The sequence below is a fragment of the Hylobates moloch genome, unplaced genomic scaffold (assembly GCF_009828535.3).
Source record: "Hylobates moloch isolate HMO894 unplaced genomic scaffold, HMol_V3 SCAFFOLD_6, whole genome shotgun sequence".
NCBI classification, from domain to species: domain Eukaryota; kingdom Metazoa; phylum Chordata; class Mammalia; order Primates; family Hylobatidae; genus Hylobates; species Hylobates moloch.
Window position 1 is genome coordinate 89,108,139 of NW_026652281.1, and position 18,445 is coordinate 89,126,583.

The following is an 18,445-nucleotide window of genomic DNA, read 5'->3' on the forward strand; positions in this document are numbered from 1 at the left end:
TAAACGACCCAGCCTCAGGTATTCCTTTATAGCAACACTGATAGATTCATACAGGTGGGATGAACAGAGCTTGGCCGTGGACTAGGTATGGGGGATGAAGAGGTAGATATGGCTGACACCTAGATTTTTAGCATGAGCTACAGGATGGATGGTGAGGCCATTCACTGAGGTGAGAAACAGTGAACCACAAGCAGGTTTGGGACAGTGGGAAATGGGAAAATCTGGGTTCTGTTTTGGGTAGGTATGTTTGGGGTGTTTCTGTAAGCACTGTTGCCTGTGTACCTGATACCCACTTCTCCCTTTTTCATTGCTGACAGAACCTCCATTTTCTTGAGGAATTTAAGCCCTTCAGTGGTTCCCCATTGGGTAAAGACCAAACTCCTCACCATGGCTGTGGTCCAGCCCCAGGTGGCCACAGACTCCAGCCACTCTGACCTTCATCCAATTGCTTGGAAGGGAGATGCTCCCCTACCTGTCTTGCCACAAAAGGGGCCTTTGCAGTGAACGTTCCCTTTGCCTGGTTCATTCTCTTCAATCCCCTACACAGATCTCAGCTCTAACACTACTTCCTTGGGGGCAATTTGCTGTTGATTTGGGAGATTATTAGTGTCTGTCTCCCACAGTGTAAGCTCCTGAGGAGGAACCATTTTTTCACTTTTATTGTCTCCCCAGCCCCCAAAAGCTAGATGTTGTAGGCATGCAACAAATATTTGCCAAATGAAGGACAGAAGAAAGAAAAGTACATTTGAAACACCAACCTGCATGCCCACAGGTCTGCACCAAGAAAGCAACTCATTATGAAAATCAGGATGATTTATTCAAAGGGAAATGAGGAGGTGGCCTCAAGGTACCATTTCTTTAAGACTAAAACAAAGTGCTGAGAAAAATCTCAATGGACCCAAAACCTTACTTATAAAACATTTTCAGTCGCTTCATATTACATTTCCTATTCTAAATTTTTGAAGCATATTTGATATATTTGCATCAAAAGGTTCTTTTTGCATCCGAACTTAATAGATAAGTGATCTCTGAGTATTCAAGACTTCTGCTCGTGTTCTAATCAGCAAAATATTCCCTGAATCATACATCTTTTGGACTCTGGAAAAGTAACTGTACAAAGCTGTTTAGATCACTGACTTACCATTAAAGGCCTTCACAGAAAGAAGGAAAGGATAAAATGATGAAGGTTAGTTAAAATGCATATGTTTTATACACAGGCACACATAGAAGCCAATGTTTTTACCTCAATCCATTTGCCCCCAAGTCCTTTTCTGAAAAGTAGATTCCTGTATACATGTCACTGATTACATATACTGTTCAAAATATGGGAGGATGATCTAGCTATGCATATTAATGTCTTTGAAAAAATAAAATTAGCACATTAAAGCCATGACTTTATGGGTAATAATGTTTAGGATGAGACCAAAGTAGGCATTTAATGTTTTTTTTTTAAGTAAATGGATTTAAGGGAGGATATCAGATAACTGTCCTATAGTTAATAATGATCCTCAGACAAGACAGAAATCACAAATTTTTAAGAATTATTGAAGGTTTAGAAATACTGCTATGGACGGATGATGTGGCTTTTTTCCTTTCCATATGCTCATCAAGCAATACAGTTCTTGCTTATAACATCACAAATGTGCTTCCAGTTTTTGGTTGCATCACGTTTTCCTCCCTGCCCATAATTCCCATCCCTGAGTAAGTGGGTGGGTGGGTGGAGGAATGAATTTTACAGACAGACTATAACATTTCAAAATGAAATCAGAGTAGCTGATGGAGCACTGCAAATATTAATGTCTTAAGGAAAAGCAACCAATATATGATATTGCTGCTCATTCAGGGCTGAAGAGAACTGATTTCCTTTTATAATCAAACAGCATTTTGAACATGGTCTGACACCACAAATAACCCCCACTCCCTCAGCACGCTGATGACTGTACCCACAGCCATAAGAGCAATGTTCTCTTTGATTCAGTTTATCTTTGGGAAACCACCTCACTGTGGTTTCAAAGCATTTGGAATGATGATAAAGGCTTGAGTTAGTTTTATCTAGAGTGGCACACTCAGAAAACCAGAGAGAGAGAAAGCAATACTCATTCAGGGAAGGGTACTCTTCCAGGCACAGACACCTTTTCTTTCTTGCAATAGGTAAATGGTGATTCCATGAAAGATAGGGAAGCTCAGTGATCTCGAGAGTCACCCACCCAAAGCAAATGACACTGTGACCATCATTTATTCTAATATTTTACTATAAGAATGTTCAGTCATACCAAAGAGTAGAGGACAACAAACTCCCTTACACTCACCATCTAGATTCAACAATGTTGAAGTTTTGCGGTATTTCATCTATTATTTTTCCTCCTGAGTCACTTAAAAATAAGTTGCCATCATCATGCCCTTCACTCCTTAGTGCTTCCCAGGGTGTTTCTCTTCAGAGCAAGGACATTCCCTTACAGAACTACAGTGCCACAGCCACCCCTAAGAAAATTCACTCCACATTCCTAGACTTTGTATGCTTTTTTTTTTGTTTTGAGACACAATCTTGCTCTGTTGCCCTTGCCGGAGTGCAGTGGCACAATCATGGCTCATTGCAACCTCAGCATACTGGGCTCAAGCAATCCTCCCACCTTAGCCCCCCGAGTAACTGGGACTACAGGTGCATACCACCACACCAGGCTGACTTTTGTATTTTTTTTGTAGAGACGGGGATGCGCCCTGTTGGCCAGGCTGGTCTCAAAATATGCCGACTTCGGCCTCCCAAAGTACTGGGATTACAGGCCTGAGCCACCGCACCTGGCCTTCAGACCTATTAAAATTGCCCTAATTGTCACACACCAAGAAAAACACTTTTATAGTTAAGGACGGAATGTTTGTCTCTTCAAAATTTATATGTTGAAAACATAATAACTAATGTAATGGTATTTGGAGGTGAAGCCTTTTGGAGATGACTGGGTCATGAGTTAGTCATACGTGGGATTTGTGCCCTTATAAAAGGGACCCCAGAGAGCGATCTTTCTTCTTCCACCACGTGAGGACACAGTGAGAAGATGCTATCCCTGAAGAAGCAAGAACTCACCGGACTCCTAAACTGCCAGCACCTTGCTCTCAGATTTCCCAGCCTCCAGGACTATGAGAAATAAATTTCTGCTGTTTATAAGCTGCCCAGTTTATGGTATTTTGTTATAGCAGTCCAAACAGACTAAGACAGTTATTTTTCTAAACCAGGATTCAATCAAAATTCAGTCATTGCATTGGGTTATATCCCTTTAATCTCTGTTCTAGAACAGCCCTCCCACCTTTTTCCCCGCAATAATATTGATAATTTGAACAGGTCAACAGATCAGAGTATTCTGCATTTCGGATTTGGCTGTTTTCTTGTGATGTTTAACTTGATCCTCTATCCTTGTATTTCTTATAAACTGTCAGGTGTGAAGGCTTGATTGGATTCGTCGTCATTTTTGGCAGGAGTGCTTCATGGGTGAGAAGCTTATTGTGGCTCCTCGAGCTGTCTACAGGGTCTCCCTTTGTCCCCCAGGATAGAGTGCAGTGTTGCAGTCATAGCTCACTGCAATGTCAAACTCCTGGGCTCAAGCAATCCTCCTGCCACAGCCTTCTGAGTAGCTGGGACCACAGGTGTGTACCACCACCTCACCCAGCTAATTTTTTTCTTTTTTTTTTTTTTTTTGTGTAGAGATGGGGGCCTTGCCACGTTGCCCAGGTTAGTTTCAAACTCCAGGCCTCAAGCCATCTTCCCATATTGGCCTCCCAAAGTGCTGGGGTTACAGGTGTGAGCCATGGTGCCTGGCTGGAGCCACTGATTTAGTAAGAATTGCATCCTAATGGTTTTGCATGAACCAACGATTAAAAACAGAAATGTAGTCTGCTAAGAAAAGTTACCTATATATCTGGAACTGTACAATAATGAGCAAATAATGAGGCTTCCAGGAGGGTATTAGGGTCATTCCTACTTCCCACTTAATTTTAAGACGGACTTCCTGTCAATAACTTTGTTATTATGAATGTCGAGTCCATAACAGACTTATTCTCGTGGCCCTTGCTGCCTACTTTATGCTAGCCCAGTCAAATCCAGTTTTAAAATACGCCGGATGCGGTGCAGGAGACACTAAGTGGCGAACTGCGGTTGCCGTGCTGCTGAACTTTAGTGAGGGAAGCCCCGGCCCGGGTGGGTGGTTACACACTCCGCACTCGGTATTGCCGCATCCGACCTCTGGCCAAGTCAGGCCTCGGGTCCCTGATAACTGGTGTGCCCTAAACTCGCTCTGCAGAACGTCCATTTTTTTTTTTCCTCTGATGTGGTAAGGTACGAAACATTCCTTAATGTGCCCAAGAAGAGGAAAGAATGCTAAAGCCAGGCGCACAGCTTTTTCCTCTGGGAATGTGAATAACACAGCAAACGTGACCGCAGAGAGACAGTGGCTGTACATCCTACTGGGCTCGCATGAGTGTCATTTGTATTTTTCTCAGTCACAGGCGGCAGCTTCTCTTGACACCATTTAGATGGCCCTTTCAGAAGACACTTAGCGGGTCAACCTTCCCTTGTTCTAACTCAGCTCCAGCCTGGGAAGGTGCTGGGTGAGGTTAAGGAATCCACGGGTTAGGGAACTCCGCCTGGAGGGTGCTTGAGTACCCTCTGGTGGGCAATAGGAAGAATGCAAGTAGCAAAGCCGAAATTATCTTCTCAAGTAAGTTGCTCATACAGATTTTAAACAAACTCCTTCCCTTAAAAGAAAAAAAAAATCCTAAGTCTACATTGGCATTCCTAAAAATCATTCCTAAAAGTTTTATATTTTCCTTAATCAAAGGGTTGAATAGTCTTAAGCAGGGTAGCATCTCCACCAAAGATTTCAGTACACGGAGATGAGGGGTGGATTCTAGCAAAACATTTTTACTGAGCCTTCCACCTAAGACGCCGTAAAGATCCTGTAAGAAGCCATTCTGCAGGGCTGCCACACCTGAGGAAATTCAGGCCTTTAGCCCCCAGAATCTCCCCATCTACAACTACATCTCTCCCTCCACATCAAAAGCAAACCTTGGAATCTTCATTCCCTAAATATAAATGACTGAGTTTAATCCTTCCACATACATTAGGACTTAAAGAGATCAGTCAATAATGGTGGAGTTTCCAGTACTGGCCCAGAGCATGACGACAAATTCTCTCCTCCATCACAGATGGTCCGAGGAAATGAGGGGATGGTGAAGGGACTGGGGAGAGGCTAGGGGCTGTGAGAAGCGGGGATCACTACACCCCTTCCCGAGGCTCCACGCTTACACTATGTAGGAGTATGGTAACGTGGCCTAGGATGAAGGCCAGCCCCAAATTTGCCCACGCAATTAAGGATGAGGTATGTAAATGGGGACACAGCATCTCTGAGCAAGGTGTGTTTAGGTGGAAATCAGGGGTGGAGGTGTCACTGGGGAGGTGCAACATTCCTAGTGATACAAGTCACTGAGGAGCCAGGCCGTCACCCAAGGGTCATGCGACCCAGCTTCTCAGGACAAATATTTATTTAGTCACTGGCCAAATAGAGCCACTGGGCTGTCGGTATTAGTGGATTCAGGCAGGAAAACAGATGAAGCCAGGTGGTGAGCCCTCTGGGGCCAAAGAGAGTGTGGGAGAGCTCCCTCAGCCCCCAACCACCACCTGTCCACATCCTCATAATGGGCCCTGGTGCTTCCTGGGGTGCTTCTACCTTAAGTCACAAGGCATGGGGCATGGTAGGTGACCCCGTTTAGCCTCTGCTTATCTTCCCTTCTGGAACAGCCACAGCCACCCGTGTCGGAGGCAGCCCTTCTAGAAATGTGAGCTGATTAGAGGGTGTGCTGCTATTGCTTCCTGACCAGAAATATCGCTGTCCAGCAAAGGGCAAGGTCACACATGGACAGAGGGCAGCGGGGGGAGCAAAGGCTACCCCACAAAACAGGCAACCCCCAAATCGTTCCCACACCTCCACTGCTACTACCCTGGTTTGAGCAACCATGCCCTATGGCCCTTGGCCTGGGTGAGGGTGCCAGACTCCTTGCTGGACTCTGCCTCCCCTCCATCCTTCTCATCTGCCCCCAGCGTGGCCAGCAGAGTGACCATGCTGAACCTGGGTCAGGTCAGGTCACTTTCTGCTTAGACCCCTCTGGAGGTTCCCAATCTCACATGGACTAAAAGCCTATGAGGGGGCCAGGCACAGCGGCTCACGCCTGTAATCTCAGCACTTTGGGAGGCCGAGATGGGATGATCACTTGAGGCCAGGAGTTCAAGACCAGCCTGGGCAACATAGTGATACTCTACAAAAGAATAAAAAATTAGCCAGGACTGGGCCGGGCGCGGTGGCTCATGCCTGTAATCCCAGCACTTTGGGAGGCTGAGGCAGGCGGATCACGAGGTCAGGAGATCGAGACCATCCTGGCTAACAGTGAAACCCCGTCTCTACTAAAAATACAAAAAATTAGCCGGGCAAGGTGGCGGGCACCTGTAGTCCCAGCTACTCAGGAGGCTGAGGCAGGAGAATGGCATGAACCCCGGGGTGGGGCGGAGCCTGCAGTGAGCCGAGATCGCGCCACTGCACTCCAGCCTGGGCGACAGCGAGACTGTCTCAAAAAACAAACAAACAAAAATTAGCCAGGACTGGTGGCACATGCCTGTAGTCCCAGTTGAGGTGGGAGGATCACCTGAGCCCACGGAGGTTGAGGCTGCAGTGAGCTCTGGTTGTGCCACTTGCACTCCAGCCTGGGTGACAGAGAAAGACCCTGTCTCAAAAACAAAAACAAAAACAAACCAACAAAACAAACACAAACACCCCCCAAAACAAAATTAAAAAAACCCTGTATTAGTCCATTTTCACACTGCTGATAAAGACATAACCAAAACTGGGAACAAAAAGAGGTTTAATTGGACTTACTGTTGATATGGCTGGGAAGGCCTCAGAATCATAGTGGGAGGTGAAAGGCACTCCTTACATGGTGGTGGCAAGAGAAAAATGAGGAGGAAGCAAAAGCAGAAACCCTGATAAACCCATCAGATCTCATGACACTTATTCACTACCACAGGAACAGCATGGGAAAGACCGGTCCCCATGATTCAGTTACCTCCCCCTGGGTCTCTCCTCCCACAACTTGTGGGAATTCTGGGAAATACAATTAAAGTTGAGATTTTGGCGGGGACACAGCCAAACTATATGATTTACCCCCTCCAAATTTCACGTCCTCACATTTCAAAGCCAATCCTGCCTTCCCAATAGTTCCCCAGAGTCTTAACTCATTTCAGCATTAACCCAAAAGTCCACAGTCCAAAGTCTCATCTGAGACAAGGCAAGTCCTTTTCGCCTATGAGCCCGTAAATCAAAAGCAAGCTAGTTACTTCCTAGATACAATGGGGGTACAGGTATTGGGTAAGTACAGCTGTTCTAAATGGGAGAAATTGGCCAAAACAAAACAGTTACAGGGACCATGCAAGTCCAAAATCCAGCAGGATAATCAAATTTTAAAGCTCCAAAATGATCTTCTTTGACTCCAGGTCTCACATCCAGGTCACACTTTGCGAGAGGTGGGTTCCCATGGCCTTGGGCAGCTCTGCCCCTGTGGCTTTGCAGGGTACAGCCACCCTCCTGGCTGCTTTCACGGGCTGGCATTGAGTGTCTGTGGCTTTTCCAGGCACACAGTGCAAGCTGTTGATGGATCTATCATTCTGAGGTCTGGAGGATGGTGGCCCTCTTCTCACAGTTCCACTAGGCAGTGCCCCAGTAGGGACTCTGTGTGGGGGCTCTGACCCCACATTTCCCTTCTGCACTACCATAGCAGAGGTTCTCCATTCAGGGCCCCACCCCTGCAGCAAACTTTTGCCTGGGCATCCAGGCGTTTCCATACATCTGAAATCTAAGTGGAGGTTCCCAAACCTCAATTCCTGACTTCTGTGCACTCGCAGGCTCAACACCACGTTGAAGCTGCCAAGGCTTGGGGTTTCCACCCTCTGAAGCCACAGCCTGAGCTATACATTGGCCCGTTTCAGCCATGGCTGGAACAGCTGAGACATAGGGCACCAAGTCCCTAGGCTCCACACAGCATGGGGACCCTGGGCCCCACTCACAAAACCACTTTTTACTCCTGGGCCTCCAGGCCTGTGATGGGAAGGGGTGCCTGGAAGTTCTCTGACATGGTCTGGAGACATTTTCACCATGGACTTGGAGATTAACATTAGGCTTCTTGCTACTTATGCAAATTTCTGTAGCTGGCTTGAATTTATTCACAGAAAATGGGTTTTTCTTTTCTATTGCATAGTAAGGCTGCAAATTTTCCAAACTTTTGTGCTCTATTACCCTTTTAAAATGGAATGCTTTTAACAGTACACAAGTCACCTCTTGAATGCTTTTCTGCTTAGAAATTTCTTCCACCAGATACCCTAAATCATCTCTCCCGAGTTCCACAAATCTCTAGGGCGGGGGCAAAATGCCACCAGTCTCTTTGCTAAAACAAAACAAAAGTCACCTTTACTCTAGTTCCCAAAAAGTTCCTCATCTCCATCTGAGACCACCTCACCCTGGACCTTATTGTTCATATCACTATCAGCATTTTTGTCAAAGCCATTCAACAAGTCTCTAGGAGATTCTAAACTTTCCCGCATTTTCCTGTCTTCTTCTGAGCCCTCCAAACTGTTCCAACCTCTGCCTGTTACCCAGTTCCAAAGTTGCTTCCACAATTTCAGCCATCTTTTCAGCAACACCCCACTCTACCGGTACCAATTTACTGTATTAGTCTGTTTTCACACTGCTGTTAAAGACATACCTGAAACTGGGAACAAAAAGAGGTTTAGTTGGCCTTACAGTTCCACATGGCTGGGAGGACCTCAGAATCATGGTGGGAGGTGAAAGGCACTTCAAAAGGCACTTCTTACGTGGTGGTGGCAAGAGAAAAATGAGGAGGAAGCAAAAGCAGAAACCCCTGATAAACCCATCAGATCTTGTGAGACTTATTCACTATCATGAGAACAGCACAGTAAAAACCATCTCCACGGCCAGGTGTGGTGGCTTATGCCTGTAATCCCAGCACTTTGGGAGGCCAAGGTGGGCGGATCATGAGGTCAGGAGATCCAGACCATCCTGGCTAACTTGGTGAAACCCCGTCTCTACTAAAAATACAAAAAAAAAAAAAAAAATAGCTGGGCATGGTGGCGGGTACCTGTAGTCCCAGCTACTCAGGAGGCTGAGGCAGGAGAATGGCGTGAACCAGGGAGGTGGAGATTGCAGTGAGCAGACATCACGCCAGTGCACTCCAGTCTGGGTGACAGAGTGAGACTCCATTTCAAAAAACAAACAAACAAAAAAACTGTCTCCATGATTCAATTACCTCCCCCTGGGTCCCTCCCACAACCTGTGGGAATTCTGGGAGATACAATTCAAGTTGAGATTTTGGTGGGGACACAGCCAAGCCATATCAAAACCCAAGAGGAAATTTAGACACACACAGAGGCACAAGGGACCTGCACTCAAAGAATGATGACCGCAGGAAGAGACGGCAAGGGAATGGCCATCTGCAAGCCAGGGACAGAGGCCTTAGGGGAGGAAACCAACCCTGCCAGCACCTTGATCTTGGACTTTCAGCCTCCAGAACTGTGAGAAAATAAGTTTGTTGCATGAGCCACCCCGTGGGTGGTACTTTGTTACCATGGCCCTAACAGACCAATAGGGCCCTGTAAGTGTTGACTGGAAAGCTGGAAATGACTGCCTCCTCTGCAGCTGCGGATAAGCCTCATTGTTTTTCTTCTTCCTGTATTAAGATGAGCGTCTACTGCGCAGTCCTCACTCCTGAGAAATCTGCTGACCCCAGGAAGAGCCAAACTGTGATTAGGAGATTTCCCCACAGTCTGTATCAAAGTGAGGACGGGCCACATCAGAGGCTGTCAGGGCATGATTGTACCAAGGTTTTTTTTTGAGACAGAGTCTGCCTCTGTCGCCCAGGCTGGAGTGTAATGGCATGACCTTGGCTCACTGCAACCTCCACCTCCTGGGTTCAAGCAATTCTCCTGCCTCAGCCTCCCAAGTAGCTGGGATTACAGGTGTGCGCCAAGACGCCTGGCTAATTTTTGTAGTTTTAGTAGAGATGGGGTTTCACCATGTTGGCCAGGCTGGTCTCAAACCCCTGACCTCAAATGATCCACCTGCCTCGGCCTCCCAAAGTGCTGGGATTACAGGCATGAACCACCATACCCAGCAAGAGGTGTCTCTTTGATTGTGAAAGATACTCTTCCCCCATGATCCTCTTGGCATGGCCCACAGGCACCGATGACCTGTCTCATTTATTCAGGAGAAGGACCACATTTTGTTATTTAGCACTTTGGAAACGCACGGGCAAAGTGCCAGGGTAAGTATTTAAAACACACCTTATAACAATGAGAAAACAGCCCACTCAGGAATAAGACGGTCTGTCCACCCGCTGTAGCCTTCTGTGCATTGATGGCCATTTCTGTGCAGTTCTACCACCTGTACCTGATAGGAGAGGGACATCACAGAGCCCGTATTGCAGGGAGTTAATGGGAATATTGTGGCGCATTGGCAAAGCCTTTTTGGGACCTGGGGAGGCCTCCGACTGCCATGCATGCCTCTGCTTGCATGCGTCACAGCTCTTAGCTCTGCTCGCACACAGGGCATCTGACTGCACGCTGTGAAAAAGGAGCTGGAGAAAGATGGGTTTCAGCACAAAAACAGTCTGCAGAACGATAAGCCCCTGGTGACACTGGGTTTAGTTTGACAGCCCTGGGGACAATGTGAAGAATCTTTGATTACAGCAAATACCTCTGCTTGTCTCTTTTCTTCTGCAAACTATCCACCCAGGAAGCACATCCAATAGTGGAGGAAAAGGCAGAGACATGTCAAAAGAGCAGCCTCATCTGAAATAAGATCATGAGGACAGGCACGGTGGCTCACGCCTGTAATCCCAGCACTTTAGGAGGCTGAGGCGAGAGGACTGCTTGAGCCCAGGAGTTTGAGACCAGCATGGGCAACATAGTGAAACCTGTCTCTTAAAAAAAAAAAAAAATCTAAGAATTAGCCAGGTGTGTTTCTGTAGTCCCAGTCACCCAGGAGGCTGAAGTGGGAGGATGGCTTGAGCCCAGGAGGTCAAGGCTTCAGTGAGACATGATCATGCTACCACATTCCAGCCTGGGTAAAAGAGAGAAACCCTGTCTCTAAAAAAAAAAAAAAAAAATGAAATAAGATCATGAAACAAGACACGTATTTTGGCTCCAGAGAACCACGACCTGAAGGATCATGAGCCAGTTCTGCATAATTCAGGCTGGGCCAACAAGTCATTAACTTTGCAGCTGGGACTTAGAGAAGGGTGAGGACTCTAGGAACAGGTGTCTACCTCTGAGATGCAGACCTAGGTTAACCTTGCACTGCTGCTCCACCATACATGTTTTCTCGGTGCCTGATATGGTTCCCAGCATACCTACACCTCTAGGAGCCCGGAAGGGCTGGAATCATGCTTCAGATTCTTTGATGGCCACACCCTTCATGAGAGCACACGCAGCCACCTGTATCATTCATGTATTATTTTCCTCTTTTTTTTTTTTTTTTTTTTTTTGAGACAGGATCTCACTCTGTCATCTAGGTTAGAGTGCAGCGGCATGATCACGGCTCACTGCAGCCTCGAACTCCTGGGCTAAGCAATCCTCCCATCTCAGCCTCCTGAGTAGCTAGTACTACAGGTGTACACCACCATGCCTGGCTAATTTTTATAAATTTATTTATAGAGATGGAGGTCTATGTTGCCCAGGCTGGTCTTGAATTCCTGGCCTCAAGTGATCCTCCTGCCTTGGCCTCTCCAAAGTGCTGAGATTACAGGCATGAGCCGCTGCCCTGCCTGGCCGATTTATATTATTGTTCAAGACATGTGAAGACTCCTTCAGGGTCTGCCTACCCAACCCATTGCTCCAGCAACAATAAGAAGACACCTTCCAGCATGGCCACTTGCTGGAGTGCCCCAGAGAAAGGCCTTTGATGCCTTAAAATCTTTCTGCTCTTGGGATAGAGAAAACTAACCCCGGGCTGCAGGGAAGGGAGGTGTAGTCAAGAATGCAGTCACAGTCCTTGTCCCACCATCATTGCTGCTATTAGCCAGGACCTGTCCAATTGCTGGTGGAAGAGCCTTCTCTTCCAAAACTGAATTGTGGAGACTGAGCTCCCTCATCCCTCACCAACTCTAAACTCTGATTCTGAAGATCTCAAGTTAGAAAGGACTTTAAAGACAAAATAGTATAAATCTCCAATTTTGCAGAAGAAATGGAGGCCCAGGAAGATGAGAAGTTTTGAGAGTCTCACGGATAATTAGCTGCACTTGGGAGGGTGTGGGACCTGAGCATGCAGCGCGTGCACTTGTACATGTGTGGGGAGGGGAGAGAGGGGTGCAGAGAGAATGCCTTTCTTTCTGCAGATCCCCGTAGAGATTTTCTTGACTTTACAGGTGGAACTGAAGATAAATGGATTAGCTAGGTGAATAAACCTGTATTAAAAACTTTCTGAAAAATCAATTTGAGAGAGAAGATTTGGGAAAATAAAATATGATCAGCTGTGTCAGATAACTTGAATAAATCGATGCCTGCTAGCCTGGTAAACAATTTCTGATCTACGGCTCCTACTGTCTCCTCGCTGGCGATAGTTACCTCAGTAATTGGACCGTGGGATGAGGCCAGGCCAGAATGAAAGCCATTAAAAATGTTTCTTCAAGTGAAAATTAATTTATGTGCTGACCAACAAAGACCAAAGTAATTTCAGAATTTTAAGGATGGCGAGACATCATAAAAGAGTTTACACTTTTTACCCCCTCTTTAAATTAGACGTGGAAATGAAAAACAAACAGATCTCTCTGTCCCCAAGCGTGCTATGCCAAGCACAGAGGCAATCGACTAATAATAAGAGTGCAGTTTCCCGAGCGTCTGACAATTTCAGGAGCAAAAGTGAAGAGAGGTAGGGCAGTGATCCCAGGTCGCGCTACAAGAACCAATATCTCCATGTATGGCAGGAGGGAAATCAAAACAGTGTGGACAGTCAGGAGGGGTTTTCTTCCCTGCTCTGGATTTTCCCCACACAATAGCAGGAGAAGTTAAAGAGAAGTCACTTTTGGCGCTGGAATCCATCAGCCTCGAAAAAAGATCAAGTCCATTGTTGAGATCAGATTAAGACCTAAGGCTGTGGTTTGCGCCCTAGCAGGAAAGGCAGGCAGGATGTGGGAAGGGAACGGAAGGAAGTGATGCGGTTGACCCTGTGGTGACAGTAGGGTAGGCACCTGTGATTTGAAGGGCTCAAGAAAGTCCACACAGCAGCCAGATGGTCTTAACAGGAATCAAAGCACACCACTCTCTGGCTTAACCCAGGGGTATGAGGAGCCACTCATCAGCTTGTAATGTTTTGTTTTATAAAATGCCCTTTAAGTGTATAAAGCAGCATACTTTCAATAAAACCAGTCCAGAGAAGAAAGGAGCCATCATTTTCACCCACCGGTGTCTGTGCACGTCTCTTTTTAACTCTGAGTTCAGTGAACACTTTGGGAATTTGAAATTGGTCATGATGGGAACATCTACACCACAGAAGTCGGCAAACACTCTCTGTCAGACTCCACGTCCCCACTCCACAGCCAGTCGAGCACTTACCAGCACTCCATCACTTAAACCCTTCCCAGAGCTTCAAACTGCAACGAAAGACAAACTGATTCTTCACTGTGGCCTTTGGGGTCACTTCTCCATGCTCAGTTGTTATGTCTCCCCCTTTCACCTACCGTGAACCAACTCACAAGCCTTACTTCTGCTCCTTGGACGCCCTCTTGGACAGCCTGTCCGCTCTGCCTGGATGTTCCTTCCCCAGATCTTTGCCTGTCTTCTCTTTCGCACCTCCGCTAAAGCGTCACCACCCCAAGAAGCCTTCTCTGACTCCGTCTTTTTTTTTTTTTTTTGTCACTGTTACATCATCCTATTTTCCTCACAGCACTTATCTCTCCTTCTTTTATATATATGTATATATTTATATATAATATATATGTACATATATATATATTTTTTAAGATATGGGGTCTTGCTCTGTTGCCCAGGCTGTAGTGCAGTGGTGAAATCATGGCTCACTGCAGACTTGAACTCCTAGGCTCAAAGGATGCTCCCACTTCAGCCGCCTGAGTAGCTGGGACTACAGGCATGAGCCACCACACCTGGCTACTGTTTCCTTTTTTTTGTAGAGACAGGGTCTTGTTATGTTGCCCAGGCTGGTCCGGAACTCCTAGCCTCAAGCTGTCCTCCACCTCAGCCTCCCAGAACACTGGAATTCCAAGCATGAGCCACTGTGCCTGGACTTTATCCCTCCTTAAAATCCTCATTTGTTTGCTTGATTGTTGTATGTTATGCTAGAACACAAAACTTCCTTGAGCGTGGGGCCTTCAATTTCTCATTTCCTCCAAGCCCAGCTCAGTCCCTGGTACACACTAAACTCTCCGTCAATAGTTGCTGAATTGAATGAATAAATGGTGCAGATCCTCAAATACGACCACGGCGAGTCAGACTTCTGAGGTAAGCAGTTGTGCCTCCATTTCTGTCCTCTAAGTCAGTAATTTCAGAGAAATATCCCACTTTTAGTGACTAAAACCCTCAAGGGAGTACGTTTCTCTACTTAGCTCCTTCTGGGTGAAAGGGGCCAGAACAGCCCTGTAGAGGCTGAGCAATGAAAAGGGGTGTTGCATGCAAACCCAGCCCAGTAACTCCTCTGCCGAGTGACACTTCCGGGTGCCCTGTCAAAAACTACAGGCAGGCCGGGCACAGTGGCTCATGCCTGTAATCCCAACACTTTAGAAGGCCAAGGCAGGTGGATCACCTGAGGTCAGGAGTTCAAGACCAGCCTGGCCAACATGGCAGAATCCTGTCTCTACTAAAAATACAAAAATTAGCCAGGCATGGTGGTGCATGCCTGTAATCCCAGCTACTCAGGAGGCTGAGGCAGGAGAATCGCTTGAACCCGGGAGGCAGAGGTTATAGGAGGCAGAGGTTGCAGTAAGCCGAGATAATGCCACTGCACTCCAGCCTGGGTGATAAGAGATTCTGTCTCAAAACAAAACAAAACAAACTACAGGCAGCCCCACCGATGGCAAGAGAAGTGCAGACTGAAATTCCATTATTTAAAACTCTCAGATGAAAGAGAAAGAATCTGCTAACAGACTATGCTGGAAAATGTGTTGAAACATGAACTCTTGTATGTGGCTTGTGGGAGCTTAAACTGTACCACCTCTGGGGATCTCTATTAAAAATGCAAATACACATCCCCCTTGACCTAACAATTCTGCTTCTAGGAATTAATCCAACTGATTTATATTCACACAGGTGCAAAATTACAGGCGAACAAGGTTATTATTGCAACAAAAGATGGGAAGCGACGTAAAAGTCCCTTGGTAAGGGGCTGGTTAAGCAAATTACGGCACATGCACAAAAGAGAAAAAAGAGAATGAGTAAGTTCTTTATTTGTATATTAGTACACGATCTTCAAGGAATGGTCTTTGAGATGTGTTAAATGAACAGCGGGTATATGCTATCATTTGTGAAATGAAGGGCAAAGGGAAGAGTGTGTGCTCACACCCCCTGCCACCCCCATGCTTGTACAGGCATGCCGCAGAGATATTGAGGGATTTAGATCCAGACCACTGAGATAAAGCAACTCACATGCATTTTTTTTGGCTTCCCAGTGCATATAAAAGTTACATTTACAGGCTGGGCACGGTGGCTCACACCTGTAATCCCAGCACTTTGGGAGGCCGAGGCAGGTGGATCACAAGGTCAGCAGTTCGAGACCATCCTGGCCAACATGATGAAATCCTGTTTGTACTAAAAATACAAAAATTAGCTGGGCATGGTATCAGGCGCCTGTAATCCCAGCTACTTGGGAGGCTGAGGCAGGAGAATCGCTTGAACCCGGGAGGCAGAGGTTGCAGTGAGCCAAGATCTTACCACTGCACTGCAGCCTGGGCAACAGAGGGAGACTCCATCCCCCTCCACCACCCCCCGCCAAAAAAAAAAAAAGTTACATTTACACTATACAACTGATTTATATTGTCTTTTTTTTTTTTTTTTCTCTAAAGACAGGGTCTCACTCTATCTCCCAGGCGAGAGTACAGTGGCACAATCAGCTCACTGCAACCTCCACCTCCCAGACTCAAGTGATCCTACTTCAGCCTCCCTAGTAGCTGGGACTACAGGCACACGCCACCACATCCAGCTAATTTCTGTATTTTTTTGTAGAAACGGGGCTGGTCTTGAACTCCTGGACTCAAGCAATCCTCTCGCCTCAGCCTCCCAAAGCACTAGGGTTACAGGCATGAGCCACTGTGTCCAGCCTTATACTGTAACCTTTTAAGTGGAATAGCACTATCTAAAAAAATGTACATAGCATACGCCAAGAACACTTCTGGAAGACTATAAGAAATTGGGGACCTGGTTGACTCTGCGTAAGGGGTCAGGGGGCTGAGGAGCAAGGGTGAGGGGAAGACTGCTGTGCTTTTTGAATGTGAACCATATGGTGAGTATATCTCCTATCCAAAAATTATATTAAAACATTTTAAGCTAGGCCAGGCATGGTGGCTCACGCTTGTAATCCCAGCACTTTGGGAGGCTGAGATGAGTGGATCACTTGAGGCCAGCCATTCAAGACCAGCCTGGCCAACATGGTGAAACCCCATCTCTACTAAAAATACAAAAATTAGCAGAGCATGATGGTGGTCACCTGTAATCCCAGCTACTCAGGAGGCTGAGGCAGGAGAATCACTTGAACCCAGGAGGCAGAGGTTGCAGTGAGCCAAGATCGTGCCACTGCATTGCAGCCTGGGCGACAGAGAAAGACTGTCTCAAAAATACATATATATATTTTAAAGCTATAAACTTGGCCCCAATCTAGGGTGCCAAAATCCCTTGGGAGACAGGAAATTATTTTCGTTTAGTTATATAAAGAAGTCAGCAAATTTTTTTTTTTTTTTTTTTTTTTTGAGTCAGGGTCTCACTCTGTCACCCAGGCTGCAGTGCAGTGGCATGATCTCAGCTCACTGCAACCTCTGCCTACCGGGTTCAAGAGATCCTTCCACCTCAGCCTCCCGAGTAGCTGGAATTATGGGTGCAGGCCACCATGCCTGGCTAATTTTTCTATTTATTGTAGAGACAGGGTTTTGTCATCTTGCCCAGGCTGGTCTCAAACTTCTGGGCTCAAGCAATCCTCCCGCCTCAACCTCCCAAAGTGTTGGGATCACAGGCATGAGCCACCACGCCCAGCCCCTAGCAAAACTTTTTTACCCACTTTCTTCCCTATGGAAGATAAACTCGACAGGAACAACTTCTAACTGACCTGCCACTCTCTTCACTGACCTGCTGCTTGTGTCTCCAACTGTCCCTGCCTTCTTAATGCTGGCGAGCTCAGGGCTCAGCCTGAGATCTCACCTATGGTTACCTGCTTGGTGACACACCCTGGGCTCCAGCCTCTCTCCTGATCTTCTGACTTCTGAACTCCAGGCTCCTGTAACCAGCTGCTGCCTCATCTTCACTTGAATTTGGCCATCTCAAAGCCAATACGTCCCCCTGCCACAGCGTACCTCACCTCTGAGGGCCTCCCGTTTTGTAAATGGCAATGCTACGCTTCCAGCTGTTCAGGTCCATAACCCTACGGTCATCCTCTCATCTCATGCCCCACACGTCGCTCGTCAGCAGATGCAGGAGCCCCATTTTCGTCTGTATCCAGAATCCAGTCACTTCCTGCTGCCTTGCCTGCAGCCATCCCTCTTCCCCACTCCCTTCGCTCACCTGGATGACTATTAGAGCCTGTGGATTGACTTCTCCACATTCCTCCCACAAACCCAGCCACTGTGATCCGGTTAAAGCATAACTCAGGCCACTCTTCTGTTAAGCTCCCAGAGCTTTCCCATCTCAGAGTAAAGTCCAGAGTGCTTGTGCCGTACCATCAGGCCCTGTCCGAGTTTCCTCCTCCCTCGCCCTCGTCTCCTGCCACTCTCCTCCTGGGCTCCTGCAGTGGTGGCCACAGTCCCAGTCCCCTCTGGCTCTGCCTCGAGTGCACCAAGCACAGGGCATTTGCACTTGCTGTTTCCCTCTGCCTGAAATTCTTCCAGACAACTACATCGCTTGCCTCCCCACTTCCTTCAGGCCTTTACTCAAACAGAACCTTTTCCGAGAGGTCTTCCTCGGCCCCTCTATCTACAGCTGCAAGCCTCCCGCCCTCGGCCTCCTTCTCTCTGCCTACCTCATGCCAACACTCCCTCTCCCGCTGGTTCCCTAGCCCTTCTTGCCATGCAGCAAACCGTGTGCTTTACTTATTGTGTATATTACCTGGAAAGGGTGCTCCACGAGGGCAGGAATGCTCACAGCAGTCCTAGCGTCTGGAACAATGCACCTAGCGGGTGCTGAATGAATATC

At 47.0% G+C, this 18,445-nt stretch overlaps 1 protein-coding gene across 3 annotated transcripts in view; it reads left to right on the plus strand.

Moving 5' to 3' along the window:
• The window catches only part of RBL2 (RB transcriptional corepressor like 2), an 88,858-nt gene extending 73,478 nt beyond the window's left edge, over positions 1–15,380 (plus strand). Inside the window, exon 23 of one of the 3 annotated variants that reach the window (XM_058440983.1) lies at positions 15,362–15,380. The gene's annotated coding sequence lies outside the window, so the exon portion shown is untranslated. Of the gene's footprint in view, positions 1–672; positions 943–2,997; positions 3,017–15,361 lie in introns of those variants that run through there. The other 2 variants (XM_058440984.1, XM_058440982.1) reach the window with 2 other exon arrangements.
• The last annotated feature ends 3,065 nt before the right edge of the window (positions 15,381–18,445 follow it).